Raw genomic sequence first — 22,665 nt, forward strand, 5'->3', positions numbered from 1 at the left:
GTTTTTGAACACGAGTGCACGCATATATATATTTAAATACTAATTTTTATTGTTATATATGATTTAGGGATAGTTAACATAAACCCATATCTAAGACCTAGATAATCCCTTTTCTGAACTCTGGCTAGTGAATCTATTGGCCATGAGATATTCCTTGTATGTTTACACCTTTTCGACCTAATTTTGCCCTTAGTATTCTCTTTATTACATTCTTTATCACTGTTTACATTCTTCACATTATACACCTTTTTTTCTACTAACACTTTTACATGAGAAATACATTAACCATAATCCCCAACAAGACAACTTAATTATGCAAAAATGTGAAGTATTCATAGCAGTTTAAGATTAACACTTCCCGATAAGTTAGCTTATGAGACGATCATGTTGCAGCTATCACTCTGTAAGTAATTTATAAAAGTAGAGTTCTTTTTCCAAATGAAGTAGACAGTCAAAAATAAAATAAACAAGCACCAGGTTGAAAAAATGGGTGACATTGGGTGTAATTTGGGAAAACATTTTCGGAAAAATATTTATATTCATAGCATACCGTTACATACTTATCAATGACCCCCTTTATTGTTATTTAAGAGGGGCTTGATCCTATGATCTTGTTTTCTAGGTATAGTTATAAATAGTAGTTTCAACAACCATTGTGAAGGAGAAAAATCTTTTGCGAAACTTATGTTACATTCTATTCTCAAGCTAAATAATATAAATTTGCGTTCTGTTTTATGTTGTTCTTATTTCTGTCCTCGGAAGCATCGCTCCCCGGGCCGGACCTGCCAATTTCTTTGGTGTTAACGTTGAGTCTTATTTTTAATCTAACTTATTTATCATTTTGGATCAAACCAGTTCGCTTACCTATAAACCACGTAACAAATTTAATTGTACCGTTTCACGAGTAAACAGTTTGGCGCCCATCGTGGGGCTTAGACAGTTGCGTAATTGAGTTGATCCTTGAATTTATTACTAACTCATTTGATTCTTTGTTCTTAGCAAAAACCAAAAATGGCAGCTAACGATGTTAACATCGCACACAACGTTGAGACGCATGAAAATCCATCTCAACATGAGAATTCAATCAATGATACCCGCAATGAAGGGGACGTGGCGACTCCGGTCCATGGCAGACACTATCCCCGACATGTGCGGGAACCAACTCCAGATGATGTGGGGGACGAACACGTTACGGAAACGGTAAGGATCTTGAGAGAGCAACAAAAAGCCACCATGGGCCATCTCTCACGGCAGGACCAGGTCATGAAAGAACTAAATTAGGCATTATCAAGTGCTTCCAACAACGCAAACGGAAGAGGCCCAGTTTCTCCCAGCACTTGTGCAAATCAAGTGGCTCAAAGAGTTGATAATAACACCCCAAGGGGTGAGGTCAGCTTCGACGGAGCCGCGGGAACCGGTAACACCAATGGTAATGATCCTTTCAAAATCGAACTCATGAGATTCATGAGGGAGATGAATGAGCGGATGGATCAGAATGCGAAGGAGTTTCACGCCCTAATGGACCAAATTTCGGGGGCACCACCAGTTTTAAAAGGCCCAGATTCGAAGAATTGTACACCCAGTTACTATTTAAGTCAAGCGCAGCGTCGGAATTTCAAAATGGTTGAAAATGGCGGACGTATCAAAGTACGATGGGACTTCAGATCCTCAGAAGCACATCACAACTTACACAATGGTGGTGAAAGGAAATAACTTGGCTCAACATGATATTGAGTCGATTCTGCTGAAAAAATTTAGAGAAACCCTCACGAAAAGGGGCCTTGACATGGTATTTGCCTATGCCCGAACATTCAATTGATTCTTTTGAAATGCTCGCAGATTCATTCGTAAAGGCCTATGCCGGGGTTAGAAAGGTCCAAGTATGGAAGGCGGACATATTCAGGATTGCATAGGGAGAGTCTGAATTGCTGCGAGAGCTCGTTACTAGGTTCCAGAAAGAGAGGATGCAGCTACTGGCCGTACCAGATGAGTGGGCAGCGAAGGCATTCACAAATGGTTTGAACCCGAGAAGCTCTGCTGCCTCCCGAAAGTTGAAGGAAAGCTTGCTCGAGTTCCAAGCGACCACATGGGCGGATGTCCATAACCACTGTAAATCGAAGATAAGGATAGAAGATGATCACCCTGGGTTCCTACCATCAATCAAAGGATGGGAGAGAGACAAGAACCGGGACAAGTTCAAGGATGATTTTGATATAGATCGGAGATTTTCTATGGGTTGCTTTTTGCCTTACGAGAAAGCCAACGGGCGCGACAATAAAGGGCTCCGGTCGTCGGATAGGTTCGCTCCCAAAAGAAGAACTGATCACGGTCGAAACAAAAGATCGTTACAAGACAAAGAGGTATTTGGGATCCAAGATTCCACTTATCCCAAGTTATCAAATTATAATTTCAACATCAGCATAGTGGAGCTGGTATCGACTATGAGGAATGTCAAAGAGGCTCGATTTTCGAAGCCAATCAGATCTGATCCCGGTCAGAGAGATCGTAACTTATGGTGTGTATATCATGAGACTCACTGCCACAGAATTGGGGACTGTTGGCACCTGCGTGAGGAAGTGGCCGGGACAAGACAACCAGCTAAGAACAATTTAATACAATACAAGGAAAGGAAAAATGTCGCAGAACCCTCGAAGGCAGGAGAAGACCCTCATTGCTTGACTATCAACATGATTTTCGGAGGGAATGAAATCAATAGTGTAACCTTCTCGGCGACCAAGAAGACAAGGGTATCAATGACCCACAACAAGCAACTTTGGGAACTCGCTAAATTAGAGATCACCTTCACAAAGGAAGACGCCGACGGACTTCTTCTGCCAAATAACGACGCCCTAGTAATATCTCTTAATATTTTAAATTTTAAAATTAAACGTGTTTTGGTTGACCCAGAAAGCTCAGCCAACATCATTCAATGTAGAGTGCTGGAACAAGCCAAATTAATTGGAAGTATCATTCCGTCAACAAAGCTCATCGTCGAGTTCAACCAGGCAAGGGTGATAACTAGAGGGGAGATCATGTTACCCACGAACATCGAATGGGTTACGAAGACCACCTTATTTGAAGTGGTGGATGGTGACATGGGCTACAACGTAATTCTCGATAGATCGTGGTTACATGAGATGCAGGCCGTACTATCAACATATCACCAAATGTTGAAATTTATGACCTTAGAGGGAATCAAACAGATAAGAGGTGATCAACCGACAGTAAGAGAAATGAATGTAGTGTCGATTTCCATTAGTAAAGGGAAGAAGCTTGGCAAATAGAAATTACATGAACCGACATCTGCTCTTTAACAAAAATGAGGGGACAGTTTGTATTATTGGAAAATAGACTCACCGCGCGGGTCTATTAAATAGGTCAGCAAAGTTATGAGAAAAGTGAAGAATAACATATAAAGATGACATGTGAAATACCCTCGGGACCGAGCATACTCGTACTGTGTATGTTAGTCTCAGAACTGATCATCATAGAATAGCCCCAGATCAGGCACGAGAGAATAGCTCATAATTACCACTGAGTAGAAAATCAATTAATATCGGATTATATGGTATTTACCATTATTACGCCATAAGTTACACATCAATTATCTAGCGTGCAATAAATGCAATAAATGATTGCAACTGGCAGAACAAGGCAATCAATTATAAAATTGACTCAACAGGCACGAGATTGACTCAATGCGCACGAGATTGACTCAACAAGTACGGGATTGACTCATCAGTTACGGAATTAACTCATCAGTTACGGAATTCCATCATTTACTCAATTGTTACAAGTCTTCTAAAAATAATAGATGGATAAAGTAAATACTCCTAATGGACCCATAATTCAAGTAGAATGGTTACTTAGATTTAGCCCTATAAATAGACATATTTTACCACCATTGTGGTCATCTAATTTTTTTCTCTACAATTCTATACATTGTAATTCATAGCATCTTGCTCCCAAGTTAGCCATAGTTCGGCTCTTCAAGCTCTGTTCGGCTCATCATCCCATAAAGGATCATCCAATAAGAATTATTTCTTCTCTGTTTTATTTTTATTATATTATCTGTCATTGAATTTATTTTTCACTTTTCTATCAAGTTGTATTAACAAAAATTTATATCTTTCGGATTGAATCGGTTGCTTGTGGCCCGTCATATAAAATTAATTCTTTGACCTTGAAAACTATTTTTTTGGTTAAACAACTCCTTCGAGGGAAACCCTAAGGCAAGCCATAAACATTGTTGTGTTAACTAACAATGAAGCCGAGTATAAGGCTTTAATTGCAGGACTCGAATTAGCTCGAGGACTTGGCTCCGAGGTCATAGAGATAAAATATGATTCCCAGCTGGTAATACACCAAGTATATGGGAATTTTTACACAAAGGAGGAACACATGCAACAATATGTGATTAAAGTACAAACATTTCATGCACGATTCAAGGAGTGGTCAATAATACACATCCCGGGAGAAGAGAACGTAAAAGCAGATACATTGGCCAATTTGGGATCATCCACGGAGATAAAAGGATCTGACTCCAGTATTATCATTCAACTTATGCATTCGGTGTTAGATGTGGATGGCTATTGTGAAGTAAATACAACCAACCTGGTCTATGCCCGGAGGAATGAGTCATTGATTACCTTCAGCATGGTAAGCTGCCCGAAGACTCGAAGGCGTCCCGGACATTACGCACCAAGGCGGCTCGCTACAGCCTCTTGGATGGACAATTATATAGGAGATCATTCCAAGGCCCGATGGCCCGATATTTGGGAGCCTCGAAAGCGGACTACGTGACGAGAGAGGTTTATGAAGGAATATGCGAGAACCATTCTAGTGCAGCTCGTTAGGACAGGATACTACTAGCCCCGGATGGAACAAAATGTAAAGGTGTTCGTTCAGAAATGCAACAAGTGTTAACCCCATGCACAATTGGTACACCAACCGGCAGAACTCTTGCATTCGGTATTGTCCACATGGCCATTCATGAAATAAGGGATGGATATAGTTGGGTCGCTGCCATCGGGTCCCGGAAAGGTAAGATTCCTTTTAATTTTAACTAATTACTTTACTAAATGGGTTGAAGCAGGTCCTTACCAAAATATCAGCGAGTGCGAAGTGGTCGACTTCCTACGGGAAAACATAATTTGACGATTCGGAATACCGAAAGAGATTGCTTGTAATAACGGGCCACAGTTCATAGGCTCCAAAGTCACAAATTTTTTTGAATATCTAAAATCAAAAGAATTACTTCCTCACCATACTATCTGAGCCCTAATGGGCTGGCGGAATCAACTAATAAGGTGATTATTGAAAACCTCAAAAGAGGTTTGAAACAGCTAAAGGCAAGTGGTCCAAAGAGTTACCGGGCGTGGTATGGGTGTACCGGACGACGGAAAAATTAACCGGAAAGACACCTTTCTCTCTTGTATACGACGCAGAAGCTCTGATCCCGGTGGAAGTAGGAGAATTAACTTTACGGTTCTTCTGCACAGACGAAGAAGAAAATATTGAGGTATTGCTGGTAAAGATGGAACTACTCGATGAACGCAGGGCTTGGCACACGTAAGGATGATGGCTCAGAAGCAGAAGATGAAAATGTACTATAATCGGAGGGACAATCTCCACTACTTTAAAGTATGAGACTTAGTTTTGAGAAAAGTGACTCAGAACACTTGGAAAATCAACGTTGGGAAGTTGGGCCCGACGTGGGAAGGCCCCAACTAGGTTTCAACTATCACCAATAAAGGGTCATATGAGCTGGAGAACCAAGATGGAGCCAAATTGACTAGCAATTAGAACGTCACTCACCTTAAAAGGTATTATTGCTCATGAGTCTTGCCTACACTGAAAGTATGTGCTGCACTCTTTTTCTCTACGACTAGTTTTTGTCCCAATCGGGTTTTTCTGGCAAGATTTTTAACGAGGCAGCAACGCAAAGCATACTACGAAGGAAATATCAACAACAAAGTTAAGACATTTAAATGACAAGGCACTGAAACAACAAGCCACTACGAGATGGTTATATAATCTTTGGCTCGATGGCAAAGGTCCTAACGGGAAACAAGGCTTGCCATAGAACCAAAGATTATCCAACCGTTGACAAGTGTTTTTCCTCAAAGGAGAAAGACTTTCAATGTTCCGATTGGCATAATTCGCATTCGAACATTGGGGGAGAATAGTATGAGAATACGGCAACATGATTGCCACGAAAACTGAAACCATGAAACCAGGTAACAATAATGTCTCATCGAGACCGGGGATTACACAGCTAGCCTCGTAGAAAAAAGTTGTATAAGTTAGTCACATGTATTGACAATTCTTTTTTCAGAAAACGAATGCTTATGTACTTTTGAAGATAGAAGGAATAAAATAAATTCCTTTTATTTTTATCTTATTTCTTGTCCAAACGATGAATTGATTTTATCATTTGAAAGTTAACTAAAAACTTCAAATGCTTCTGCTGAAATGAACATAAGATGTCCTCTTCAAGATCATCGTAAACATAAGAGGGACCTCTCTCTTATGAAACCTTCATAGTAAAAGGTTGGTTCCAGAAAACTTTATACCCGGAACACAAAAATCTATCGTAAGAAAATACACCCAAAACCTTATATAATTCGACGCAAAATAATATACTTTGCGCAATACTTAAACAAAAATTCTTCTATATTTATCAACATGTCGTACGGCATAAGTAAAAAAGTACAAAAGGAAACATCAAAATAAAAAAAGGAAAATTTGAATGTTATCGGCACCGGAACTCAGAGGAAGCATCTACCCCTCTCTCCCCCCCCCCCGAGATGTGGCGGATATGCCGGCAATGCAGGTTCTTGGCCTTCATCAGCGTTCTCTTCAACCTCCTCCTCGGTTACCGGATATTCAAAATTGGTACTAGAAGAGTCAGTTGCGTCAGGCTGAGCCGAAAGTCGTTCTCGAGAAGTTAACTCCAATGCTCGGGCCTTGGCAATTTCATCATCAATATCGATGACGTCCGCTTTGGCCTCCTCCAAGGTTTTCCTTCTCATATGGTACATAGAGTATGTCTTTTCAAAAATGAAGGAATCCCCTTAGTGTTAGAGCTTTGCCTTAATTCTGTCAACCTCGGTTAAAAGGTCATCCCGCTCGGATTTTGTGGCGCCAAGGCTAATATTAAGCTCACAGAGTGTTGATATGTGAACCCGATTTTGCTCCCCCAATCCTCTTTTACCTCTTTTCAATCCGGGCTCACTTCTCCTCGGCAGCAGCAGCCTCTTCCGATTTTGAGTTTAAGGCTACCTCCAAGTTATTCACTCGTTTAATGGAGGCAGACTTGCACTTAGCAGCAGCGAGCATAATATCTTGGACCTTAGCCCATTTAGCCTTAGCCTCTTGAAACTGTACATTTAGCTGAGCGGCTTCTTGGCTAAGGGACATCACTTCTTGCTAGCTCTACTGCAATCGAGCATCTATCTCACTCTCCTCGATAGCTTTTACTTCTAGCACCGGGAAGCGAGCAACAATTTGGTCCCTCTCGACCAACAGCTGATCCCGCTCGGACATAAAATCCCTCTTTATCGAGGATCAACCTCTGAAGGCTCTTGGAAGCAAGGAAGTTGGCTTGCAAAATGTATATCAAAGTCAGAAAACAAGTACGGTACCGATGTTGCATTGTGCATGCATTATTTAGCATATACTCTCTTGAAAGGGAATGTATTTTCTTCTTATCTTTTTCTGAAGCCAGCGGCTTTAGATAATTGGTAAGCTTCACCGGCCTGGACAACAGATGACACCCCATTGAAACTGAGAGATTGACATTTATCCTCCCTCAGGGATCTGGAGAAGGGGTGAGTAGTTGTGCCCCAAGTTCTTGTGGACAGGGGACTGTGGAGGAGAAACGTCCTCTTCTCGGGCATCTGTGACCGACGGAGGAGGTGCAGCCAGTGTAGAGGGGCATGAAGTTGTTGGTATTGTAGGTTAAGAGATAACTGTAACAGGGGAAGTGCTGATTACTGGTTTCTAATCAACCAAAGGCAGAAGAGGCTTGGTTTTCGACCTTACAGGACCAGAGGCAGCATTTGGGACTGAAAAGCGAGAATTGACATTCTCTACTATATCCATTTCTCCCCAAAGCGCTCAGACCTCGCCTTCGGTTGGGGTTCTAAGCTCTTAAGATCGAGCATTCTGTTAGGCTGATGAAGATAATTATCTCTGTTTGAGGGAAGCCTATTCATTACTAGCTTCCCTGCCATCATAAATGACCATAGTGGTTGCAGTCGACTCGGGCTTGGGTTTCTTTAATTTCTGATTTTTATCCCTAGCCGAGGAAGAACGCAGCCTTTTTGGTTGCTTGTTCTCTAGCTGGGGACTCCGAGAAGAAGCAGTTGCACTAGAGGCAGATCCGAGGGGACTACTCCGAGTAAGAGCCTCCTGCAACAACCTCACAGCCTCCACGATATCGGCCAAAACCTCTACTTCGGGGCAGGTAACAGAACACTGCGGGAGTCCTGAGTCAAACAAAAAGGTATGATTAGCAAGTTTTCTTATGTACCTACAGAGACGGAAAGTAGAAAGAATCAGTTTACCGTAGTTCTTGGCCTTTTACCATATTTAGGGACCAACTCCTTCCACCGACGGGTCTCTACGTAGTAATATCCAAAATCTTCTAAACCCATTGGTTCAGGACTTCAACCCTTGGTGGTGTCCACCGAGTAGCTGAAATAACAAAAACAAAAGGGTTAGCAATGACAGAGAACTACCTTTTTATGGAGAAAGAGATAAATTACAAACTTACGCGAGCGATTCCATGATTCGGGAAAAGATGGGGTTGTGGTCAGCATGATATCCTTGGTTACAATGATGACAAACCATTTCATCCATCCATACTCACTGTCATCATCCATGTCGGTAAGCAGAGCATGGTGGCCACGTTTGTTGTAATTTATTACTCCCCACGGAAGATTTTGGGAGAGTAGAGGTTCATCAAATGTGCCAGGGTTAAGGTTGTCCCTGTCTCAGTGGATAGTCGTTGCACACAAGCAACTGTTCGGCACACAGAAGGGCCTACTTGTGCCAAGTAGACCTAGTACTGGTGGCATAAATCCAATATCACGGGGTCAAGTTCCTCGCTCAAAGAAAATAGGCCCAAAGTGAAGGGGTACGTATAGACATACATAAAACCTTTCTTGGTGAAGGTAACCCACTCCACTAAGTCAGGAGCAATGATATTTAGGTCATAGTAGTTACAATCCTCCTTCACAGTAGGAATACTGGAAGGAAGAATAGAAGAAGGATACCTGCCAACGGCCCAAGTTCGAGGGTTCACAGAAGGGAACTTCTCTTGGAAGTCATTAACAGTGCTCAAATGTTTGGCTATGATGGTGCTTACCGTAGGAGGATCAACATCAACATCAATCTCTTTATCTTTGCTTCTCTTCGGGCCTCCACCGAAGAGAAGACCAGAGTTCTTAAAAGATTACTTGAAAGAAGAAATAAGAACAAGAAGATGCTAGAGGTTTTGAAGAAAATCGGAGAGAGATGGAAGTAGAAGGAAGTTAAGCGCAAAAAGGATAAAAGAGCTTATGAGATTTTTAGAAGTGAAAGAGGCAAAATGATGCGTATAAGTAAAGATATAGAAGGCAAAAATTATGGCATGATTGCCTCGAGAACCAGCGAAAATATTACTAAATCATGGGGCAACACGTGTTCAAGGTATTAAATGCGAGGAGACGTGCATCTTATCAAGCGTCAGAAACTGCTTAGAGGGTTTCAGAAAATTTTTCTCCAAGAAAGGAATCTTCACCAACTTAACGATGATACAAAAATGTGCCACCGAAAAGCAGGAGACTATCTGTATAGGATAAAATTGGCTTATATTAAATGATTGAATGATAGGACAACACGTGCAACCGAAGACAGGCAGAAGATGAATCAAGTAACAGCCAGTACCGGGAGCAACAACTATCCTTGGTATTGGATGAACCCCGAAGGGAGCACAATCAACGTGAGCAAATCGAATGTTTGCAAGTGAAAAGCATTTAATGAAGAATATTTTCTGGCATTAAATGGGCAGCCATTTTAGAGAATATTTGCATTCATATCATACCATTATATACTCATCAATGACACCCTTTATTGTTATTTAAGATGGGCTTGATCTTAGGATTTTATTTTCTAGGTATAGCTATAAATATAACTTCAACAACCATTGTGGAGGAGAAAAGTCTTTGGTGAAACTTATGCTACATTCTACTCTCAAGCTAAATAATACAAATTTACTTTCTGTTTTATATTATTCTTATATATGTCCTCGGAAGCATCGCTCTCGGAGCCAGGCCTGTCATTTCCTTTGGTTTTAATGCCAAATCTTATTTTTAATCAAACTTATTTAGCATTTTGGATCAAATCAGTTTGCTTGTCTATAAACCATGTAACAAATTCAACTATAACGTTTTACGGGTATACAAGATGGTCCTTATGTTTGAATAAGTTCAAAATAGTTCTTTAAATATATTATTTAGTAATATTAGTCCTATAAGTTTGATAAAAGTGAGTATTTTTTATTTTTATTAAATATCTAACAAATTTTGATTATTAGTTTTAATTAAAAAATATTATTTCTTACACTTGAAAAAAAATAGAACAATATACAGCCCGAGACTAAAAATATCACTTATACTTATTTCATCACAATTTAACTATCTTGGTTTGACTCAATTCATTAATTATGACTCGGCAATTAGGAACACAAGTAAATTAACTAAACCGGGTTTTTGTATTGCAATGAAAACTCGTTTTCTATTAATGGAGCGATATAAGTACTTTCGTAGGCTATTTAAATAGGTTACATATTCAATGTTCAATTGTCAAAACCCCCCATTAAAGAAAGTAGTTTGCCAGCTACTTGCATTGACTTTAACAAAATGACTTATTATTGTTTTACATTACGAATCATAGAAGTTTCTAATCTTTTTTCTTCACTTGACTCATTCTTTTAATTTAAATAATAAAATTATTTAATTTACTGTTTATTCTCTAAAAACTAGAAACTTCTCCAAAATTATGCAAAATCAACCAAGTGTTTGTTCAATAAATAAATAATTGTCCAATATTTGTAAGTGGTTGAATTCTAATTTGATCAGTATCTCTACTTGTCTAACTATCTTATTACTCAACCCTATGAACTATTGAAAATTGTGGTGGGATCCATCCGTCTTAATTAGAGATCTTAGGTTCGAGTCCTGAAATGGAAACAAACCTGATAGGTAATATTTTCTTTATTTAATGTACGTTACACAATGTGAATCAAGATTAGTCAAAGCTCCAAGGTGGGTAACAATTATCGGGTGAGAAATTAATAAAAACCCAAACAATAAAAAAGAAAAACATTGAATGACATAAGGTAAAAAGGAGGAAAGTACTTGCATTAATACTTCAACCGTGGAACATTGAATCCTAACTTAGATGGCCAATACAAGAGAAAAGAAAGTAGAAATACTATTTTCCATGGTAAAAATGAAGCGTGACTTCACTGCCCACTAGGGATGTTCATGGTTCGGTTTGGATCGTTTTTTTCCAAAAAAGAAATCAATTTAAGTAAATCGATTTTTTAAATATTTGAACCAAACCAAACCAATTAAGACAGTTTTTTATTGATTCGATTTTTGTCAGTTTTTCGATTTTTTTGATTATTTATCGATTTTTTTTAAGTAAGAGACATATACTACCAAACACATATTCCGGTGATTATATTTTTAACTTAACACTATCAAATCAATTGCTCTTTGAGAAATTTATCATTTACAAAGATATATTGATGATAATTGAATCAAATAGTGATGAATAATTTAAGGACTTGATCAGAAATAGATTATTTATAACACGACATTGATTCTTGTACTTGGTAAAAGAAAACTACCAATCAAACTAGAATATAAATGCAAACAACTAGATTATTATAATAGCAAAGAACTAAACTAAAAATGCAAATAATTAACATGTACCATAAAATTTTAGAAACTTTGTATAAATATTCATAATTATAGGTGTAATAATAAATATTAAATAACTACTTCTAAAGTCGTTTGGTTCGATTTTTTAGGTTATTTTTTGATTAAAACCTAAACCAAATCAAATTTGATCGATTTTTAAAATCTAAAATCAAAACCAAACAAAAAGAGTGTCGATTTTTTTATTAGATTTTCAATTTGATTTAATTTTTTGGATTTTTATTAATACCCCTCCTCCCCAAAGATTTTGGAGAAACACTCAACAAATACTGAGTTCACTCATCTTCAGAAATTAACGTTTTTGCCATGTTCTTTTGTCGTTTTCCTACCCAACTTACGAAAAGAAAATGGCTGGCCCCTCATCTTTCTCTCAGCCAATCATCATCACCAATGCGTGGTAAAGAAAATTATAATAATGCCTTGCTATGACAACGAGTGGCAATGTTAGAATTTTTACTAAGGTAAATCAGAAGATAAGAAAATAAAAATATGAAGAAGTCTAGAAAATTTAATAAAATATATATGAAAAATTAATATATTTACACAATATAATTTTTTGACAGAGTGATAACAATTATTATTCAAATAAGGTCGAATGCATGAGCCTATTAACAGCAAAGTTTTTCTCGGAAATGGTGGCTGGGAATAATCATAGCACACAAATATATTGAAAACTATTGTCTACTATTGACCGAGACGATTTACCATTTAATATATTAATCATAAAATCTTACTCGTAGATCAATCAAATACAAAACTGATGACAGTAATACTTTTTTGACAAAGGTTAGATTACCCAAAAAGCACTGTAGAGAGCAGGAACAAGATTAATTTAGACATGCTTAAGGATTGAATTGTTTAATTTTCTTTTCATTATTTAGGATTCCAGGACTTACAAGATTAATAAAACGAGCATTAAAATTATAAAATTAATAAATGAGTAGTTAGGTAAAAGTCAAGTCAACGAAGAGTATGATATCATACCCGCAGCACTAGAGTACCATGCTAGCTAGTCTTAAATGACCATTCTTAATTCTCTTTACGTTTTTCTATGTGAGCAAATAAAAATTCGAAAATATCTCACAAAAGATTACTGTGAGAAGTCCCGAAAAAGAAAAAAAATAACACAAGAAATTAAATAAGAGGGGACAAAGTGCTCGTGAAAAAACATGATTAAAACTTACAGAAAAGTAGATCCAAAAGAAAAAAGAAAGTTCAACAAAGCTTCGGATAGTCTAGTACATCTTTTTACCGTAGTAATGTTTATTGTATAATTAATAAAATTCTATAAGTTACTTATACGAGAACCTTCGTAACGTAAGTCAACAATTCAAGCTTTTGTTTTTTTGAAGGAGTAATAAGTCAATGAATTTTTTTTTGTCACAGATCGATTTGAATATATAAAATATTTTGATTGGTTTGAAGAACCGGTACGAAAAGGCAAAAGACCCAAGAAGATTGTAAAACACTTGGATGTCTTGAGCAACAATCACCTAAATCCCATTTGAATTGACTTAAAAAAGTGATTTTTTAAGTATAAGTATTTAAAAAAAAATTTAAGAGCCGGAGTTTATTTTATAAATATACAGTAATGTGTTTGGATAAAGTGCTGAAACTAGAAAAATATTGTTGAAGTGTTTGGAAAAAGAAGTGCCGGTAAATATTGTTTTCTTATTAAAATGACAAAAATATCTGTAAAGTTATTAATATTATAAAGAAATTGATTACTATAATATTTTATTTTAAGTTGACACATATACAAATAATTTATAGTTTAATTCACTTGCAATTTAAACTAATTACCTAAATATAAATTATTTATTTAAATAACATGCAGTAATTAACTATTTGACCAAAAAAGTGATTTTTCCTTTAATAACTTCAAATTATGGGGTAACATGTTGAATGATTTGATTTTAGAATATAGTTACACCAATTAAAAAAAAAAGGAAGGATTTAAAGTCATAAAAAAAAGTTAAATGTTATGTAGCCCAAAAAAGAAGCTAAAAGAACAATATATACAAAGTATTGAAATGTATCAAACATTTATTTTAAAAATTACTATTTGCTTCACTTTAAGAACTTCAAGAAATTGACTAGGTTTTGAAGAATGACAGTAGCATAGGCAAGATGAAAAATAGTGATTAGAAGGATTTAATTAGTGAGGGAAGGATAGTTTTGGGGTTTAGAAAAAGTGAAAGGTATAGTAGGGTGAATTACTTGGTCAAAAATAAAAATCTTGTAAGACAAATAGTAATAAGTTTGGCAACCCCACCTTATTGCATTTAGCTTATTTTGAGTATTTTGACTTAAAAATATTTGGCTTAAAAATAATTTCATAGTCTATCCAAACACTCAAATAAACCTAAAAGTGCTTTTAAGCTGGTTGACTAGCTTTTAAGCCAATCCAAAGTCCAAACACTCCCTTACATTTGTATGGTTTCCCTATTTTTAAGAATTAATCCAAATAGCCATCCATTCAATAACTTAAAACTAATAATAGTCGACGAAAATATAATATATGTATAATTTATATTTAATATATATAATTATATATAATCAATATATAATTTATATATACGACTAAAAAAAATAAACAATAAATATCCCCTATTATTTCTTTGACTGTTTTGGGCATGTGAATTTAGGTCGGTAAGTTTCATTATCAGATCTCCCAAAAGTTTTACTCCCACTTTTTATTGCATCAGATGGAGGTTTCCTGAGTATAAAAAACAGAGAAGAAAGAAAATTATATTCTCCCCCCATTCCATATAAAAATTTACACACAAATTAATTTAAAATATTTATTTTATTAGAATAATAAATTTTATAATCACACAAATATTATAACACATTTAAGATTGTGAAGTTTAAAAAATTTAAAATATTAATATTATGACATATTTAAAATCATAAATTTTTATTATTATATTTCTTTCTTAAGCGCTTTATACCAAATCAAACATCATTCCAAAAAATTTATGCCTATGCATATTCTCACGTGAGACCTCAATAATCCTCCCAAATAGCAATGGACCTACGCTTTTCTCTTCGTATTTGCAATGAGTAATTTAATGATACCATAATTCCCTACTTTCATCTTGTACAATTAAAAAACTTTCAACGCCAAATTTTAATAGTTTTAAAATTTTGTTTTAAAATATTTGTCGTTTTATAAAAATAAGAAGCTATCATTTATTATAATTTTCGGGGATCTATCCCAACGGCTTCAATTAGTAAAGGACTAATTAAATGAGATATTTAAAGATACATAAAAAATAGTTTAGACAAATACTTTCATAATTAATCCTACTAATTGTTTTTATTATAAATATACAAAAACCCTCTAGCATCTTTCCATATAAAATATTGTGCTTTTAAAATTCTTTTCTTCTCAATTATTTCGCTATACTCCTTAAGGTTCCAGCTCCTTAGCTTTATGTGATTTAACGGGAAGATACTAAGTAGTCGTTGATTAAATTAATGAACTTCTCCACTTTCTAATTCTAAACCTTATTCTGTCGACTTTGAAATTCTGAGAGTTGAATAGAATGAAATGAGAATAATTTTGAAAATTTTCTGTGCGTTTATTTCTCTGCACAGTGTAATGGACATATACAAAAGAATAGAATTTAGTCTAAACAAACTTTGCCAAGTGGCGGTATTTTACTAGCATATTCCTAAGAGCTATTGTAACAAACTAAGGAATATTTAAAAATGAATAATTCTATCCACTATACAGATTATTCTTTGTATCTTCTCGGTTCTATTAGAAATGGGTCGTTGGAGTCAACTGAAGCTTTAAGGCCCATTTGTTGTAAAACTAAGTCCAAAGCAAAAAATCAAGCCCATTAAGAATTGAGTCCAAATGTCTGACCCATTTTGTAAGATATACATCCCTTCTTCAAAGACAAACCAACCATCGGCAAATCACTCCACAAGTCCTTGGCACTTTGAGAGTAAAGAACACTCTCAGCTATCTCCTTAGATAGAGAATTAAGTAGCCATGACAATATCATGTCATTACACATTGCCCAAGTCTTTTGAAGTCCAGAATCAGCTTGTGGAAAAGTAAGAGTTCCATCAATAAAATCCAGCTTATTTTTTGCAGATAAAGTAATTACTACAGCTCTTCTCCATCCACCATAGCTTTTTTCATCAAAAACTGTGGACACAAGATTCATCCCCGGATAATCCGAGGGATGAAGATAGTAAGGATGTGATGAATCAACCACTTCACTCATAACTGAAGCTGCTGGCACAGCAGGAACGACTGTGGAAGTAGCTGATGCAAGTGGATCTAGAGTCTGTCTAGTGGTATTCATAGCTGAAGAAAAGAAAGCAAAAAAAGAAGGAAGAAAGAAGCAAAAGATCGTGAAATGGTGGAGCAGATTAAGCCTGCTCTGATACCATGAAAAGAATGAAATGAGAATAATTTTGGAATTTTTCTGTGTGTTTATTTCTCTGCACAGTGTAATGTATATATACAAAAGAATAGAATCTAGTCTAAATAAACTTTACCAAGTGATAGTATTTTACTAGCCTACTCCTAACAACTATTATAACAAACTAAGAAATATTTACAAAAGGAATAATTCTATCCAATATGTAGATTATTCTTTGTATCTTCTGGATTCTACTAGAAATGGGTCGATGGAGTCAACTGAAGCTTTAAGGCCCATTTGTTATAAAACTAAGTCCAAAGCAAAAAATCAAGCCCATTTAGAATTGAATTCAAATGTACCGACTATCTAATTTTGGAAACTTCCCTTCTTCAAAGACAAATCAACCATCAGCAAACCTAGCCAACTATCTCTCTCTAATCTCTCTTCATACTTCCATATGAAAATTCAAGAAGAACGTCATTTTCATTTCTAACACCAACACCCTCTTCCCCCCCACTCAAGTTGGAGGGGATGAAAGAACACCCAACTTGCCCAAAAGATTGTGATGAATTGTCCATATGAGAGACTTTGTGAACAGATCTGCGAGTTGAGAATAGGAGCAAACATAGGAGAGTGAAATTAGCCCGACGAGGAATTGTTATCTTACGAAGTGACAATCTAGTTCGACATGTTTAGTTCTTTCGTGAAACACAGGGTTTTTCGCGATATGGATAGCTGCCTGACTGTCCAAATGAAGAGGACCAGGAAGTGAAATTGGGATGGAAAGATCATCAAATAAGCGGACAAATCAAGTGAGCTCAGCTACAACACATCGCATTAAATGGTATTCAGCCTCTGGAGAGCTGAGAGAAATGGATGTCTGCTTTTTGGATTTCCATGAAATTGGGGATGAACCAAATAAAATGAAGAATCCACTGACAGATTTGCGCGAATTAGGACAAGCGACTCAGTCGGAATCACAAAATGCAAGGAGTTGATATGAAGGGGATGAAGACATAAAATGTCCGAGTCCAAGATCCTTAAATAAATATCGGAGGACACGAAGCGCAGCATTGAGATGGGGCTGCCTAGGATCTTGCATGTACTGGCTAAGGCGATGTACAATAAATGATAAATCCGGTCTTATATATGTCAAATAATTCAGCTTGCCCAACTAATAGCGATACAAGGTCGGGTCAGGAATGGGGTCAGTCTGAGCAAGTAGGCGAACAGAAGGGTCAAGAGGACAGGAAACATGCGTCTTGTGGAGAGAATCAAACTCATGCAATAAATCAAGGGTGAATTTCCTCCGAGATAAAATCAAACCATGAGGCTCTCGGAGAACTTCCATGCCCAAAAAATAATGGAAGCTTCCAAGGTCCTTGATTCTAAACTCCTCATGTAAAAAAGCCTTTAATTCAGTCAATTCCTTTGTATCATTGCCTGTTAGTAGTATATCATCGACATACACTGCCACAATAGAGATAGAAGAATATGTCCTTCTAAAGAACAAAGAATAATCGTTCAAGAAATGTGTATATCCCTTGAAATTAAGAGCAGTAGTAAGCTTAGAGTACCATTGTCTAGAAGCTTGACGAAGTCCATAAATGGACTTCTTCAACTTCCAAACATGGTTAGGAGAAGGTGGTGTAAAACTAACTGGGAATTTCATATAGACTTCTTCGTTTAAATCACCATGTAAGAAGGCATTATTCACGTCCAATTGATAAAGGCCCTAACTTTTCTTAACTGCAATAGCTAAAATGCATCTGATGATGGTCATCTTGACCACCGGAGAAAACATTTCATTGAAATCTATCCTCTATCTCTGTATATCACCTCTTATTACCAATCTAGCCTTTAACCTTTCCACACTACCATCTGAATGTTCTTTTACCTTATAGACCCATTTGCAAGGTAAAGCTTTTCTACCTGGGCGTAATTCTATGACCTCCCAAGTTTTGTTGAGCTCAAGTGCAGCAATTTCCTGTTCCATGGCTTCTTGCCACCCTGGGTGATGTGAAGCATGTGAGTAACTAATAGGTTCATGCATATTAGATAGAGAATTGAGCATATGTTGATTAGTGGTGGAGAGGCTACTAAAAGACAAAGATGGAGGAGAGACTCGTGCAAGAAAACATGCATTACTCACATCTGAGAGTTGAAGAGCATTACAAATGTAATCATTGAGGTATTTAGGAGGATTGTGAAGTCTACAAGATTTTCTTACGAGAGTATCCAACATAGGTTGAGAAACATGTGAGGAGAATGAAGAAAAAGGTAAACTAAAAGAGGAGCAACTTGGTGATGATCCCACTGGTAATGGGCTGGTAGGAAATAGTGTTGTACTAGGGTAAGAAGTTTGTGATGAGAGTGTAGGAGAGGAAGAAACAATAGGGGTCAAGGAAGGAGTAGAAGGAGAGTGTTGGTTGTCTGATGAACACAAAGGTGAGGAGGAGTCTGAGTTTAAGGGAAATAAGTTATGTAATGGAGCTGTTGGAAGATAAGAAGTCCTTGTATAATTAGATTTGATAGAGGCAAAAAGAAAGAATTCCCCATGGAATATTACATCTCTAAAAATGAAAACCTTTAATGCCTTGAGATCAACCACCCTATAACCCTTTTTACCATGTGGATAGCCTAGAAATACACAAGGAACAGCCCTTGAGTCAAATTTTGATCTATGTATTGAAAGAGTAGAAGCAAAACATAAACATCCAAAGCATCTTAAAGTAGAATAACTAGGTTTGGTTTGAAAAAGGACTTCATAAGAGGTCTTGAACTTTAATACTCTAGAAGGGTATCTGTTGATCAAATATGTGGTTGTAAGTAGGCATTCCCCCCAAAATGATATAGGTAAATAAGATTGAAATAATAAGGCTCTAGATGTCTCTAGTAAGTGCCTTTGTTTTCTCTCCACAACTCCATTCTGTTGTGGAATGGAAACACAACTGGTTTGATATATAATTCCTTGGGAAAGAAAAAATTTTGTTTGAACAGTTCCAGAACCCAATTCAGAAGCATTATATGATCTGATTATCTTAATCTTTGTATGAAAATGCCTATCTACCATGGCTAAATAAGATTTTAAGATAGTGAAAGCATTTGATTTATTACTTAGCATGTAGGTCCAGGTCCCTCTACTGAAGTCATTAACTATGGTGAGAAAATATATATAACCATCATATGTGGTATCCTTGTAAGGTCCCCAAGTGTCCACATGGATTAGGTCAAAGATATTTTTGGTTGATATAGAGCTTGAAGGAAAATGGAGCTTGGATTGTCTATCCATAGGACAAATAAGACAAGGAGTAGAATGATTAAAACATGAAGGAACAGAAACATCAGAAATTTTCTTCATATTACTCAAAGGCATATGGCCTAACCTATAATGCCACAGCTTCTTTTTTACATTGGAATCAGAAAAAGCAAAACAGGAATTAAAAATTGGAACAAAATTTAAATTCTGCCTAGGTACAAAAGTACTAGACTTGGAAAAACTTTTAAAAACTGGAGCTGTCAGTCTTGACTTGAGAATAAAGAGGCCTCATTTCTCCTTACCAATCTCCAGAGGGCCCTTTAGTGAAGCCATGAAGGGCCCTGCAGCAAAAAATAAGAATTAGGAGTGAAAAGAACATACTGTTGGAGTTATTTGTATAACTTGTGCACAGACAACAAATTGAATCTAAAGGAAGGCACATATAGTACATTGTGCAAAACTAGATTTGGTAACAATGCAACAAAACCTAAATGTGTAACTTTTATTCTATGTGAATTAGGCAGATTGACCATGACAGATTTAGGCAAGGCTTTATAGTTAATAAAAAAATTTATGTTAAAAGTCATATGCTCAGTTGCTCCACTATCTAATATCTATGATTCACTATCAATTTGAATGAAACGGGCAAAGGAATTGAAAAACTTGGCTATACCAGCACAACTCAGATTTGTAGAAGCATCAGAGGTTTCTGCACCCTGCTAACCTATGTTGCCCTGTTGTAGAAGCTACAATAATTGTGTCACATTCTCCCGAGTAAGTGACTGCATTCCTGGCACCTTAGTATTTCCCTGGATTCCCTCTTTATTTGTGTTGAACACAGCATTTGCATGTACATTCCCTTGAAACTTCCTCTATTTTGTGAACTTAAAATCTCCAGGAAATCCATGAATCCTATAACATTTATCAATAGTATGGCCAGGTTTCTTGCAGTAAGCACATATTCCAGCATTCTTTTTAGGATCAAAACCTTCCTTTTGTTCCTTATTTTCATTGAATCTTCTTCCATTTCCCTGCAGGCTTGTAGCAAGGAAACAACCAGAATCTCCTGGATAGACAAAAGTGGCATGGATCTCCCTTTGCTTCTCATCCTGTATCACAAGTGAATAAGCTTGTCCAATATAAGGTAATGGTGAAGAAAATAATATATTGCTCCTAATACCTATGAATATGTCATTTAAACCCATCAAAAACTGCAGCAACCTTTCATCTTGATGTGCCTTAAAATTCTTCACCTTAGCACCATATTCACATTCACAAACACATGCAGAAAAGATATTCAAAGCATCAAGCTCATCCCATAAGCTTCTCATCTTAGTAAAATAGGTTTATACACTAGAATTATCTTGTACCACAACACTGAGTTCCTTTTGTAGCTAAAATAACTTAGCTCCATTTGTTTGTCCAAATTTGTCTTCCAAATCACTCCACAAGTCCTTGGCACTTTGAAAGTAAAGAACACTCTCAGCTATCTCCTTAGATAGAGAATTAAGTAGCCATAACAATACAATGTCATTACACATTGCCCAAGTCTTTTGAAGTCCAGAATCAGCTTATGAAAAAGTAAGAGTTCCATCAATAAAACCCAGCTTATTTTTTGCAGATAAAGTAATTACTACAGCCCTTCTCCATCCACCATAGCTTCTTCCATCAAAAACTGTGGACACAAGATTCATTCCCGAATAATCCGAGGGATGAAGGTAGTAAGGATGTGATGAATCAACCACTTCACTCATAACTGAAGCTGCTGGCACAGCAGGATCGACTGTGGAAGTAGCTGATACAAGTGGATCTAGAGTCTGTCTAGTGGTATTCATAGCTGAAGATAAGAAAGCAAAAAAAGAAGGAAGAAAGAAGCAAAAGATCGTGAAATGATGGAGCAGATTAAGCCTGCTCTGATACCATGAAGAGAATGAAATGAGAATAATTTTAAAAATTTTCTGTGTGTTTATTTCTCTGCACAATGTAATGTATATATACAAAAGAATAGAATCTAGTCTAAACAAACTTTGTCAAGTGGCAGTATTTTACTAGCCTACTCCTAACAGCTATTGTAACAAACTAAGGAATATTTACAAAAGGAATAATTCTATCCACTATGGAGATTATTCTTTGTATCTTCTGGATTGAAATGGGTCGATGGAGTCAAATGAAGCTTTAAGGCCCATTTGTTGTAAAACTAAGTCCAAAGCAAAAAATCAAGCCCATTGAGAATTGAGTCCAAATGTCTGGCCCATTTTGTAAGATATACATCCCTTCTTCAAAGACAAATCAACCATCGGCAAACCTAGCCGACTATCTCTCTCTAATCTCTCTTCATACTTTCATCTGAAAATTCAAGAAGAACGCCATTTCCATTTTTAACATCAATAAGAGTCAGGAGATGACATATCTGTTACTTGTATAATGGTACCCCTGTATTGTTTTGTTTGCATATTTGCTGCTAGCTAGGAGGATTACATAATTACGTACTACTAATATTTTTATGAAATCTAATCCTAATTAACCACCTTTTATGATTCTTCTATATTTCCTCTTTTTTTAACTCCTTTGATATACTATGCTTTTTTGTCTTTTTAGTACTAGTATATGAAGGCCGAGGATTAGGGTAGTAGAGTAGGTAGTCTAGAGTGTTCATTACAGTATTATTGGCACGCCGTCTCGCTTTCTGTTGGTATAGGTTTATGTTATTTTTTTTCATTGTTGATCACCTTACTATCTTGTTGTTTTTATTCTGTTTTTATATGGTTTTTTAGTATTGTCCCTTCTTGTCTATATTTTCATTAATGTGGTGGTTATGCTTTCCTGGGCCGATGGTTTATTGGAAATAGTCTCCTTGTCCTTATAATGTAAGGGTAAGGTCTGTGTACATACTATCCTCCCAGACTTCACGATGTGCGATAATACTGGGTATATTGTTGTAATTGTATTTACTTAATTAAATTTTTCTAAGTAACTTTTTTCTACACGAATATAGGTGTACTAGATTGAATTATATCGTTTAAGTTAC

Source organism: Nicotiana tomentosiformis, chromosome 6 (genome assembly GCF_000390325.3).
Source record: "Nicotiana tomentosiformis chromosome 6, ASM39032v3, whole genome shotgun sequence".
NCBI lineage: Eukaryota > Viridiplantae > Streptophyta > Magnoliopsida > Solanales > Solanaceae > Nicotiana > Nicotiana tomentosiformis.